The following is a 13243-nucleotide window of genomic DNA, read 5'->3' on the forward strand; positions in this document are numbered from 1 at the left end:
TCCTGGATGGCAGAGGTAGAATTTAAGTGATGGCCATTAGAAAGAGGAATCACATGTAGCAGGGGTGGTGCATGTTCTCATTCATGGGCAAGCTCTGAGGGGAAAGGATTTTTACACAATCTAGAAGTTGATGAGAGGTGTAAATGCAAACTCTGTGACAAGGCCTGTTACGGAACTGCCCTCCAGTGCAATAGATTTTGCTCTAACTTCCACCCTGTCCCTAGTCCTCAGGCCCCCAAGGATTGCCTTTCTTCCTTCTTTACCCTTTTGCCACCAAAAAGTTCATTAGCATATTCTTATTTTGATCATTAATGAAGGTGATGAATAGTACCATTGAATGATCCTGTGCTCATGACTGAATTCTGAGAAATTCCACTTGCAAAACAAACAAATCCAGAAAACCAAAAATACTAGCATGCGACTTCCTGTAATTAAAACTGTTCCATTTTCATAGGAGAGACTTCAGGCTTCTTAGCTTCATAGCAAACTAAAGGGGATTATAAAATCTGCAAATATGAACTAAAATAGAAAGAGGAAAACAAGAAGGATTCAGTTGTGATAAAAGGAAATCTGCACAAAGAATGAGGGCAAAGCACAATGCAGCTGTTACATTTCAGCATCACTTATTGAAGAAAATTAATATCAAGCTCTTTTAAAATTATCTTTTTTCTTCCTTTTATTTAGCTTGTATGTACAAAAATGCAGTAATTGCTTGAATAAACGCACTCTTGAAAGTGCTAAGACCTCAGCATTAACAGAACTTGCTTGCAGTATTGATTGCATGTATGTTTGCTGGTTAATTATTTAACTGTGAAACTGCTCACTGTTTTATTGTTCCTGGTTGTTCTACCAATTTATACTTCTGGCAAGCATCAATTTCTACTCATCACAGAAGAAACTCTACTTGATTAGAGTCAGAAACCATTCTATTTGGTTCTATTTTCTAAGTGCAACATGTTCTCTGTACATGGAATAAATTATACACCTGCTACATTGCCAGATGCATAGTGAGTAGGCAATCTTCTACAAACATGGGGGGTTTGTTGTTTTCACATCAATATGAACCATCTCAATCAAAATGCAAAATTCACACTCCTTGCCATCTGGATGGTTATAAACACAGAATGCCCAGGCAGTATTGTCCAGAAAATTTGTGTTTACAAATGGAGAATGGCTTTCCCTCCTTTACTGATGCAACTTCAGAAACAAAACTAGCAAGATAAAAATCACCATGAGGTATTATAGCATATACTAGGCATTTTCAAAGCATTTGTGTCAAAGAATTTAACAGGATGTAAATTATTAATATCAAGGAAACAATGGCAAAAGCATATGGGCAGATCAACAAAGATCAAAGTTGTGCCTTTCATTACAGAGAGCATCAAGCAGATCGAAGGTATGCATAATGGAGAACACATCTGAGTATTTCTAATTTATGAAAGCAATAGTCACAATGTACAAAAATAATAAGAGGCAAATTTCTTCCACTAATGGTTTTTGAAGTTACAGCCCTGTGAAAGACACACTGCCTAGACTATTAGTATTTTTTACAAATTAGTATGGTGTCAGTTGGAAGGATACATCTGCCAAGCTGCCAGGAAGTCTCCCAGAACGAGACAAATAATTGACAAACATTTTAATACATTAAATCTACTATATATACATACCAGCTGTCTTATTAGAAATACCTGCAGAATCTATTAGCAACTCTTTGGATTACATTATTTTTCTCCCAAACAACCAAGAACCAAGGAGCCTTTAACAGAGTAAAGCACATCATTTTTCCCATAGTCTATCTGACAGTCAATGAGTAGGTAATAGCACATCTGAATGCCTTGAATACTAGATACAAAAACAAAGAAAGCCAAAATATTCTCAGGTCCACACACAACTGCTAAAGTGGAATGCTCACAAAATCTGTACTCATGGTTTAAATCTGCTTTTAATTTTAGCCTTTACTTGCATTACACAAATCCAGTCAAGTCAACAGTCGCATTCTGTAAAACTGGTATAACCAAATAAACGGCTTTTTAATATGCTCAGCAAAATTCACTATTCCTGAAAAGCCTGATCGCTGGTTAAGTGCAAATCTACATGTTGCCTGAGTTGGTTTTTTTGGTTTTGCTTTGTTTCATTTTAAATGAAACATGAATGGTTGTCTTCTATATGGCTCACAGAAATGGAGATCCACAGGAGAGCAAACACTCAGCAGGATTTTTATTTAGAAGCTTCTCAAATGCAGTGATCCTGGCAGCACTGCTCAGCCCATGCCAGAGCACGGGGACAGCATCTTGGGGTTGCCTCCTGCATGTACTTCAAAGGCAGGGATCCAGCTGCCTAATTGTTTTCCATTTAATTCATCTCCCTTAGACACAGCCCAGAGAAGCCATTGCTAAACTTATTGCTCACTGCCCTGACACCAGTTTTTAAGCAGGACTGCAGGGCAGACCTTCTGTATCCTGAACTAATACTCTGTACTGATTCAAAAAGAAGAGACAATAATAAGCAACAGAATTGGTAGACACCAGGAAAAATATGGTACAATGAGGAAGAGTCAGCACAGTTTTTCTAAAGAGAAGTTGTGCTTCACCTCTCTACCAAAGTCCTCTGACATGTGAATAAAACATTGGCAGCACAGATCTGTTTGATACCATCTGTCTGGATTTCCAGAAGGCACTTAAAAAGTTGCCTCCCTTGAGGCTCTTGAGGAAGCTAATCAGACATGAAGAAATGTTCAGAAGATGGGAAGAAATGAGGTAAAGTATTAGTTGCCTCTCACAGTAGAAAGAGATCACACATGGAGTCCCACATGGCTTTGTGCTGAAGTTTGCTTTGCTCAACACAGATCACAAGGGATCAGAAAACAGTGTCAAAAAGGGATGAAAATATTTGCTGATGGCACTGAATTAGTCAGTGATAAAGACTGTGGCTGATTGCAGACTCACATAAGAACTTCCTACCATGTAGTGACTAGGCAGCAAAAAATCACTGTAGAGGAATGTAAAATGAGGATAAACATTGCTAGAAATCACTACAAAAGGAATCAAGAATATAAAATATTATTTTTCTGCTGTATAAATACATTACATATCCACATCTTCAGCAGTGTTTATAGTTATGTGCCCATCTGAAGACAGATATAGAAGCCCTGCAAAAGATACAGATAGGTGCAACAAGTATGAATAAAGATATGGAGTGATTACAGGATGAAGAACAATAAAATAGATTAAGAGTTTTATTTATAAAAAGAAACAATATACTAGAACACAGTAAAATCAGGAGAGGCCTGTATAAGGTAAGTAGGAAATAACTGTTTCTTTCAGTCCAAAATCTGGAAGATATCAAACGAAGCCAGAAGATGCCAGTCTCCAGGCAAACAAAAGGACCTGTGTCTTCACTCATCACATTATTAACCAATAGAACTTGTGCCAGGACATTGTGGATGCTAAAAATGTGCCTGAATTGAAAATAAGATTTTGACAAATTCATGGAACAAAAGGACACCTAGGACTATTCAATACAAACCCACATCAAATAGTTTAGGAAGTCACAGAATTACTGATCAACAGACACTCGAAAGGTATTTTGGGGAGGGCTTCTAGAGGGCCCTTATAACCTCCTCAGGAAACTTACAGGTAGTCACTATTGGAAACAAGGCACAGAGCTAAAGGAAACTGCCCTTACCCATATGCAATAATTCAAGTTAGAATTGGAGTTCTGTACTGTCAGTGTTGAGTCACTTTGCAGAAAGTAATCTGTGCTTCATCTGCAGAATGAAACTGGAATTTCTGGGCTGTGCCATCACGCTGCACATACAGCTGTGCTTCTTGGAGAAACACCAAGCCTGCTCTACACATGGAGCCACAATCTCCAATGTGTTGTGAATGTGCAGGGTTTCTAATACATGCCACGCCTCTCCTCACAACTGTGCATGCTCACTGTCATTGCACAATTGTCAGATTTCCCAGGAAAAGGGCTGCTGCATACCTCCAAATCTTAGACAAATACCCAGGTTCTCTATATTGTGCCAGGCAATTTCTAAGTGAGAGATAATTTGTGTTCATGAGAAAACAGAAGGATGGTAATCCTACTTGGAATATCTTTATCTGGAGTGAATGTGGCTTCTTTGACTTGAACCACAGTTTTTATATCATTTGGTGGTCCTTGTTTTCACTGTCTGCAAATGAGGCCTCTTTGTCTCTGCTTGGTGGTGGCACCTAAAGGTTTGCTAGACAGTTACATTTCTTTACCCTCACCGTTTTCATTGTCACAGCTCACAGTCCTATAATGAGAGGTGGTTGAGTTCATGAGAACACCCTCAAATTTCTTTCTGCCAAAGTGATCTTCCTGGTCCATACTGCACATGTGACTGAGGCTCTTGGGTGGTTTTATAGTGAAGTAAACCAAGATAGGGTCTTAATCATGTCCTTTTGCCTTAGTGTTTGCTTTGCTGTTTCAACATAGTTTTCTAAGTCCATTGACCTCCAAATAATACAGGCTGGAAGTACATCTATGAGACCCCCATACCTTTCAAATATCTGAAATTCCTGGGACATTTCATGTGTTCTGTTATATGAAACAACTTTATCATAAATGTTGTGGTTTAATGTTATCCTGTTGTTATTGATTGCCTTGCTGACTAATTATTTAGCTGAATTTCATTAATAAAACTGGTGCAATAGTTGCTGCAAGCATGTCCTGGTCACATCTGTCTTTGAATAATTCCATTGCCAAATGCTTTCAGGCTCTGCCTCAGAAATTAGCACAAGCTTATTGTAAGTTTATCCTTAATTTTCTCTGTACAATGAAAAATACTTTTTTTTCTTCTGCTTCTGCCTTAAGTTGAATTTTAACTTTTTTTCAATTATTCTGTATGGTTTTTGGTCGGCACAATACCAGCATGAGTTCTGTGGGATTTTTCTCAAATCTCCAAATTTTCCTAAAAAGAACTGTTTCCTTTTCTTGTAGGACTAGTTGACTTCCTGCAGACAATTTGGTTTTTATTTTAGATGTCTGTAATAATGGATTAAGTTTTCTACCAGCTATCCAGATAAATTTTTGGTTTTTTAAAACATTATATTACTTCCCTTTGTATCTGAGGGATTATTTGTAGATTATGAGTGTATTGCGCTGTGCCCTGGTCCTACATCTCATACTCTGAAACAAAGTGAGACCTGTTTGACAAAAAGTAATTTTACATTCAATTACAAGCTATATTTTCCCAGATTTTCTCACAGAAAATTTGGCAGCAGGGATGCTGAACCTTCCTTAAGAATATTTTCCAGGAATTCTTTATACAATTTACTTCTCCACAGCTTGTCCAGATGGTTTTCCTTGCTGTCCTATCATTGTGTCTCACGTCAAAGCTCTTGTAGACACGTTATGATTTTCATGTGTGTGTCTCACAAATAAATATGGAAAGTTTTCTTACTGTTACAAATGTGACTTTCACTTGGGGGGTAGGGGGGCTGGTGCTTTTGGCTGTTTCTAAAAGAACACAGATAAACTTTCTGACATCTAATGACAATGTGAAATAATTCCTTCTCTGCTTGAGCATAAATTTGCTCCCCCAGTTAAGTGTTATCCATTTGCTCCATTCCTGCCACAAGGCTGCTCCAAGGGCTGCTGGTGAAGGAGCTCCAAAACCTATTTGACACATGGTAATGAATTATCAGACTTTCCAGCTCACACTGTGCTTTCAGTAGCCAGTTCAGCAGAAGCAGTCAATCACCAAAAAGCTGGAGCCTTCATTGATTTCAGCTGCTTGGCTTTTCTAAAGGGAAATATACATGGATATAGATATTTATTATTGATTCCTCTCACTCTATGTCCTAAAAGCTTAAGCAATTAATCAACAATTAATAGCCTCCTTTATATTTTACAGTCACATTTTAAGCTGAAAAAAGCCTGAATGACAACATGTGTTGATTGCAGACACCCCCAGTAGCAGCTGCAATCCACCTTCTGTGGGAGATTCTTCTGTAGCCAACACCAGGACAGGGGACAGTGTGGGAGCAGGTGTTTGTGGCTCTGTGTCCTGTACAGGAGATCAGCCCTGTTGTCCCAACAGCCCTGTGAGAAGGAATGGGGGTTGCCAGCATCAACACTCATCTGGATCCACCACCAGAAAAGGGGTACAGGGAATCACTGATGGTGCTGCTGGAGCATAGCTGGCCCCTCGCTTTGGGTGTTTTTATTTATTTAGAGCATACTGAGAGCTGCTGAATTTGGAATCTCCTCTTTGTGGCGCAGCCACAAGAAGCGTAGGCTTAGGATTTAAGCTAAGAACATTAATGTTAGGGGAGTCTGATATGCACTTTTATTCTGTCATTACCAATAATTTGCAAAGGCAGGAACAAAATCAATCTCATAAATAACATAATCCATCTTGGCAGAAAATGCACATAAAGGCATTAACATTTTAAAATACTTCCAGCTTCCACATGAAAATCTGTGAAACATCTGTCTCAAAAAAAAGGGTTTTTAAATAGTTTTCTGGAGGTCAGGTAATTTTTTTACACATTATTACCTCATAATTTAATTGGATGCAGATTATGGCCTATGAATATCAAATACTTGATCTTCTCACTCCTTTTGTTGATATTTTAGTGCACGTTGCTCATCATACACTTCTCTAATGCAATCTTCTTCCTTTTGACCTAACAGTGATCTTAATTGTTTTTCTCAGACAAGCCTACCTTTCAGCAATGTTAATAACAAAATATTTTCAACTATTATTTTGCTGCCACCTTTTGATTTTATCATTCACAATGGGTTATGGTTGGTGATTGCTAAATGCATATTTCTACTCACTAAGGCTTTGATTTTTACTAAAATTGTATTAAAAAAGTTTCATTACTGAAGCCTTAGAAAGACAGATGTTTTTTAAAAATCTTTCTACATTTTAAACCAACTGTTTATTAGACAGATGAAGAGAACATTTTAAAATAAATTTTGCTATCAGGACAAAGAGTTCAACAAAACTGGAATTTTTCCAACAATACCAGTTGAAATAGGATAAAATCATAAGGGTTAGAAACTGAGTGTAAAAAGTATAGGTCTGATGAATGAACCTGAGATATTAATGTGCATCCAACTGCAAGCAACATACATTAAAACCCTTCACTGTTTCCTTTTCCCCTCAAATGCAACATGGTCAGTTTATAGGTAATGGTCTCTCACCGTAATGGTAGGTTAAAGATTACTCAGTAATAGTCACTAAAAAGCTTAATATTAAAAAATATTACTGGTTTTACACTTTTTTCTTTTTTTTCCCCCTTTTTTTTTTTTTTTTTTTTTTTTTTATGCTGGTAATTTGTGTTCACAGAGGTCAAAGAGTGAATTTCAATGGACTTTCTTTGTTTCTTTCCAAAATTTCAACGGAAAAAGTATTACAACATTTTTGATCACGGCAGGTCAGGTCACAGTCCAGCTGGGTCCATGCCCCCCTTTAACCTATCTCTAAAGTGGCCAGTAGTGGATGTTGAGTGAATGAATGCAAGAGATGAGACAGGTGCACAGCCAGGTCACCCACAGGCACTGGCACTTGGCAGCTAAGGACATCCTGGAATAAATCCTGGAATTTATACACTGACATCCTGTGCTACAGTTATAAACAGTATCTGCGAGTGTTGGAGCTCCTTGACATGATACATTTCAAGTCCAAAACATTCTATGGTATCCAGTTCTGTAGCATAATTATAATGCTATCTGGAAAAGTACATCCCTTTGCTCATTTTAAATCTGTTGCCTGACAGGATTTCATTTGGTTCCTCCTAAACCCTTGTATCACCAGAAAATGATGGCTAACACCCACTGTATTTACAAGTTCGGAGTTCTCTCTCAAATCCTTCCTTAAATTTTCTTCTGCAAGCCAGTCAGACCAAAATTATTTTGAGTTTCTTCATACAGAAGCTATTGCATTTGCTCAATGTTTGAAATGTTCAGCTGTCATCTTTAAACTAGACTACCCTGAATAATTCATTACCATTCCCAAACTAATCTCTACATATCCAAGATTGTTGATGGCCAGTTAATTGAGTAGTGTCCATCTCAACAGAGATACTTTCAGAGACTCCTTATAACATCCCTCATTGTGAAGACAAGAATTCTGAAGAAAACTTTTTCTTTCATAAGATGATACCCCTATTTATTTCAAATACTTTGGTTAGGGATTTAGGCTTTAAAAACCCTGAAAATATCAGTACATTTAGTGCAAACACTGTATGACCCTTGCCCATTGACCTCTAGCATCTCCAGTAGCTTTGTGAAACACCAAATCAGCTATAGAGGTTTTGTTGATTTTTCTCCATCATATCAATCTAAATGCAGTGTTTACTTTTTTGTGTTCTTTTGTATAGCTTCCACCAGTTTATTCATATGTACTTTCTTCTCATATGCCCTTTCTGTTTTAGAACACCATCTGTAAGGAAAACATCTTTTCATTTTTTTGTACTCTATGCACAACAAGCCAAAGGAAATGTATTAAAAAATTAATAAAACACCTTTGGACAACTTCAAGGGCAGGTTTAACTGTAGAGAGAGGCTTGAAGGCCTTTTGGAAATAATTCAAAGCCCGCTGAGTCTTTTTGCAGCTCCAAAGATTTCCAGCGCGTTTAGATGACTTGGTCACTGTGTGTTTGATGCAAAGAAAAATCTGCTGTAGAAAAGCCTTCTGACTGGATATAAAGTTCCCCATGAGGCTGATGCTGCTCTGTAGACTTCCAAGACTTCCTACTGTCTTAAGTGAGCACAGAATAAAGCTACACCATCCCACTGCTGCTTTGGGAAGCAAAGCCCATTTCAAGCAGAAGGAATTTTTCCATGGAGAAGAATCCTATGCCATGTTTTGGGAGAACAAAACCTCAAAGTTTTTCCTCAGGAAAACTTTCATCTGAAGTAACAGCTTAAAGCAATTCTGCACTAGATAGTAAGTGTCTAGTTATTAAAAATGATGCATCGAGCTAAGGAAAGAAAAAGCTGGTCTGGCATTTTATTGAACTTTTTTTCATTTGTAAACTATGTAAATGAGCAGTGACAAAAACATCAGTACTGACATTTTATCTAGCCTTCCTCCTTTTCTTACATATTTTACATTTTCCAAATAACTCCTTATCAGCTCAGTTTTGAAAAAATGCACCTTATGTCTATTTTCCCAATGTTTTGATGCAAAACTTCCATGCATGCATCAAAATTTGTACATTGAAAGCCAATTTACAATGCAAAAGTTCATGTTAATTTTTCATATGCAATTCAAATTTCCAGAACAATGGCACATACATTAAAAAATACTGCATTTTGAAAATATAATCCTAGGTAGGCAATAGATCACTATTGCACCTACAAAAGAATATCATAAAACAGTGAAACAGTCTCACAAGTCACAGCAAAAACACATTAACACTCTAAGCAGTAGTTTGTTTACATTAAAATTAGCTCTGAGAAGGTTTACTGGGAAACCAAGTGCTTATACTTTCCATTAGAGTACTGAGTGCAAGATGTAGAGTTGCTTCCATTTTTGTGTGGCTTCTGTACTTCTAAGCCACATGGAAATACCCATTTACTTTGAATTTTCTGTAACTTTCCAAATGAATTTCAGCTGAAGACTCAGGGTTCATGAAACCAATAAATAAACCTTTGCTGGCTGCATGTCTTTAGGGAAGCAGTCATTAGTTTACACTCAGGAATATGGTGGTGGATCTCACCAGGGATGTTAGGAGCTACAGAAAGGTAAAAGGAAAGCAGAATTCCCAAGCCTGTACTTCACACTTGGCCCAGTCACTTCTCATTTAATACCAGAGGATGATTTGTACAATGATCAAGGGTAGAATCTGGCCATCATTTAACTAGCTGGATGAATAGGAAGTGCTATAAAGGTGTTATTGTCATCTAAAAATGTCCTAAAGAAAAGTAAAAATATTCACACTTTGGAGTCCTCTGGTATCTCTGCAATTTAGATAAGATAGTGCAGCATCAGTTCTGCAGCCCAGATGTCACATTAGAGATTTTTCTGTAACCACAAGCTAAGAAAAATCCCTCTTTGTTAATGATTCCTGAAATTTTGGACAGTTGGTAGCCCAGATCCTGAATTTGTTGATAGGCCCCATAAATGCTTAAAATGCCACAGATCCTCTGTGCAATCCATTTATGTGATAATCCTCTTTCAAAGCATGAGGGAAGGACAGAAGAAAAGGGACCTGCTTAAATGAGCTTGTTATTTCTTGGGGTTAATTTTGATTTGCTGAGTTGCTCTAGACCTTTTACTATCCCAGATTTTTACTACCCCCATTTACCATATTTGCACTAAGATCCCTCTACACAGCCATGAGTAAGAGCAGGATGACCACAGCCGCTTTGTAGAACCACAGTCAGTAACTTAAACTGATCAAATGTTGGTTACAGGGGCAAGTGCTTTTTTTAATTTTCAGCTAGGGAAACTAATATTTATCATTTATAAAGCATTCCACATATCTGAAATACTGAAAACATTTTAAATTGATTAATCCTGTCTACCATACACATTGAGGTCAAACTCGCTTTTATGGGCAGCAGTATTACTCAGGATTAACTCAGCAGAATTCAGCTTCTTCAGCATTACATGATAATATAATTTGGCTTTTAGTAATTACAAATATTTTAAAGAGGTTAAAACATCGAATGAAATGTTGTCCTGATCTGCAAAGCTATTGCTGTGGTCTACAGGATTCCACAGTTTTAGGCAATGGCAGGATCTGCTCATTTTGAGGTTATGTTTTTGTAAGGGATAAAACTTATGCCTGAGACAAATTCACTGAACACAGGTTTTTGCCAACACCACAGGCCCTTGCCACATCTGCACTACAAGTGTAAAAATTCAGAGCAGGGCAAGAGGTTACTGAACCTCCACTTGGCTGAACCAGTGCAAACACAGGCCAAAGGGAGGGTTTCTCTTACTGCTGAGGAAGAGTGGCAGGCTGGCACACAGAAAGGACAGTGAGCACACACCACTAACTGGGTCCAGTATAGCAAATACTCACTCTTCCACTATTAATGCACTTTATCATATTGGATACATATTTAAATAAATGTAGGTTAAAAAAAATGAAACAGTCTCTCCTTAAACAAAGAGCAGATCAATAATTCGTACTCATGGCCACAAGAGGAAAATCAAGAAATAACTAGATCATTTTATAGCTTGGGAGATTTAGCATAGATATTAGGAATATGCTTTCCAACTTAAAGGATTGTTAAATACCAAAATAGGTTAGCTTGGAAGGCCATGAACTAGAAAGGCTTTAGGAAATGGGAAGTTTTAAGATCACTTAGGCATACTTGCATTGGGGATGGTCTAGGATACAGCTGATCAGCTCAGTGTAGGGGATGAAGCACCAAGCTCCTGAATTGCCAGACAGCTTCTCAGCACCATGATTCCACAGGGGTACAGCTGTCCTTAGCCTGGTACAATACAAAGAATCCCAAAGGCAAATGACCAACCTGAAACAATCGTACAACTGACTAAATTAAAGAGAAAGGAAATGTCCTCACAATTTTCTTACTACTCTTTATCTCAAAGTTATATATTATATTGGGTCAGACAAGAAAACAAACACCATATTCTGATGCAATCCAGTCCTGTCTGTTTTGCCCACACCACTGTTTCTTTTTCCCTGTCTTGATTACAGATCAGAGTAGTCCAGGCTTAAAATTGTAGTTGTCAGAACAAGAGGTCACTTGAGTCATTGCAATTTCCAGAAATGTGGCTTATGCCCTCAGAATTTTCTCTGGCAAGGTTTTATTGAAAATGAAACATATTCCATATCACCCTGTCTTTGCAAAACTTTAAAAGAGCTGACAAAGTGGGACAGAATGGCAGAAGGGTTTCTGCTTGGGTTTTTTTTGACTTCATAAACATTAGAACAATACATTCCTGGTTTGGCCACTTTTATGGCTGACTGCCTGCACTTCTGGTAATGAAATAGTTTAAATGAACCAAACTGTAAACTGATGCCCTATTGCAGTCATGGTGACTGCATCACCCCATTAGAGAGGGCAAAACATTTTGATTTGCCTTGGAACCAAACACTTCACTGCTGTAACTCCTTTGATCTGTGTAAACCTGACTCTTGCTTTCTTTAGTTTTTCAAATTGCAGCTTGAGTTTTCACATGTATTTTGTTATGGTAAAAATTACATTTGCCTGTAAAAATACAAACCCTGATCTGAATGCAGTCTTGGTCACCTAATACTGTAAAATTAGAAACTGAAAGCTGAAATGACACATTCAAGAATATATAGTAATTCTAATTCATATTAGAGGAAACAAAACAAAAAAATAATGAGATAGAATTCACTAATTTTTTCCCTTAAATACCAATCTTATTCCCACAATAAGATTACTAGCTAGTAAGTCTAGCTAGTGTCTAGAAAGCTAATTTTCAAATGTGCACCAATATTTTGCCCATTAGTATAATCTGTAAAGATGCATGTGGAATGCAGATATTAAAAATATTACATCAAATTCTGGTCCAAACCAAATTATGTTCCTATTTTGTACCTGTAAATCCCCAGCACAGGTCAAAAGGCACAACCAGCACCCAACAGAATAAAAGTTGAGCACTGAGAAAAAGCTTTACTGTATCAACCACACTGAAGCAGGAATAAAAAATACTAGCATAAAAAAACAATAGAAAATAAACTACATTTATTCTCTAAATAGCAGGGGGGGAAAGTCCATAGTATTTGTGGTTCTCAAATGTTTCAGAAGATTGCAGAGTATTTAGTGGAAATCTTTTAAAATTGCCAACTAAACTGATGGACATCTTGTTTGTACATGTTACATTACCAAAATTGGGCATTGCTATATTTAAATGAGATTTTGTGGAAGCTTTTCAGGTCTTACCAGTTTCAGACTAAACCAAACAGTGGTTCATTGAAATTGAAACATTTTCCAGTCAGTCTGGCCTAAAGACAAGCGTTAAGTGACTTTAATTCTGGAATTGTTTCAATTAAAAAAAAAGAAAGTTTAAAGATGCTATGCTACTTATGTTAATTTGGTTTTCCTACACAGAATTTTTTCCCAGCTTTTATATTTATTAGTTATATTCCCAAGACTTTATTATCTGCCTCTAATTCTTTTTTCATTTATTTTGTATTCTAGATGGGTTGTGAGAGATGTAGTCCAGGTGGGAAAGGCTGCATTACAGTGTTCAGAAAGTATGCTGTAAAATATACTTCTTAGTAGCATCAGCTCTATCATCATAGGCTAA

Source organism: Fringilla coelebs, assembly GCF_963513975.1.
Source record: "Fringilla coelebs genome assembly, chromosome: 5".
NCBI classification, from domain to species: domain Eukaryota; kingdom Metazoa; phylum Chordata; class Aves; order Passeriformes; family Fringillidae; genus Fringilla; species Fringilla coelebs.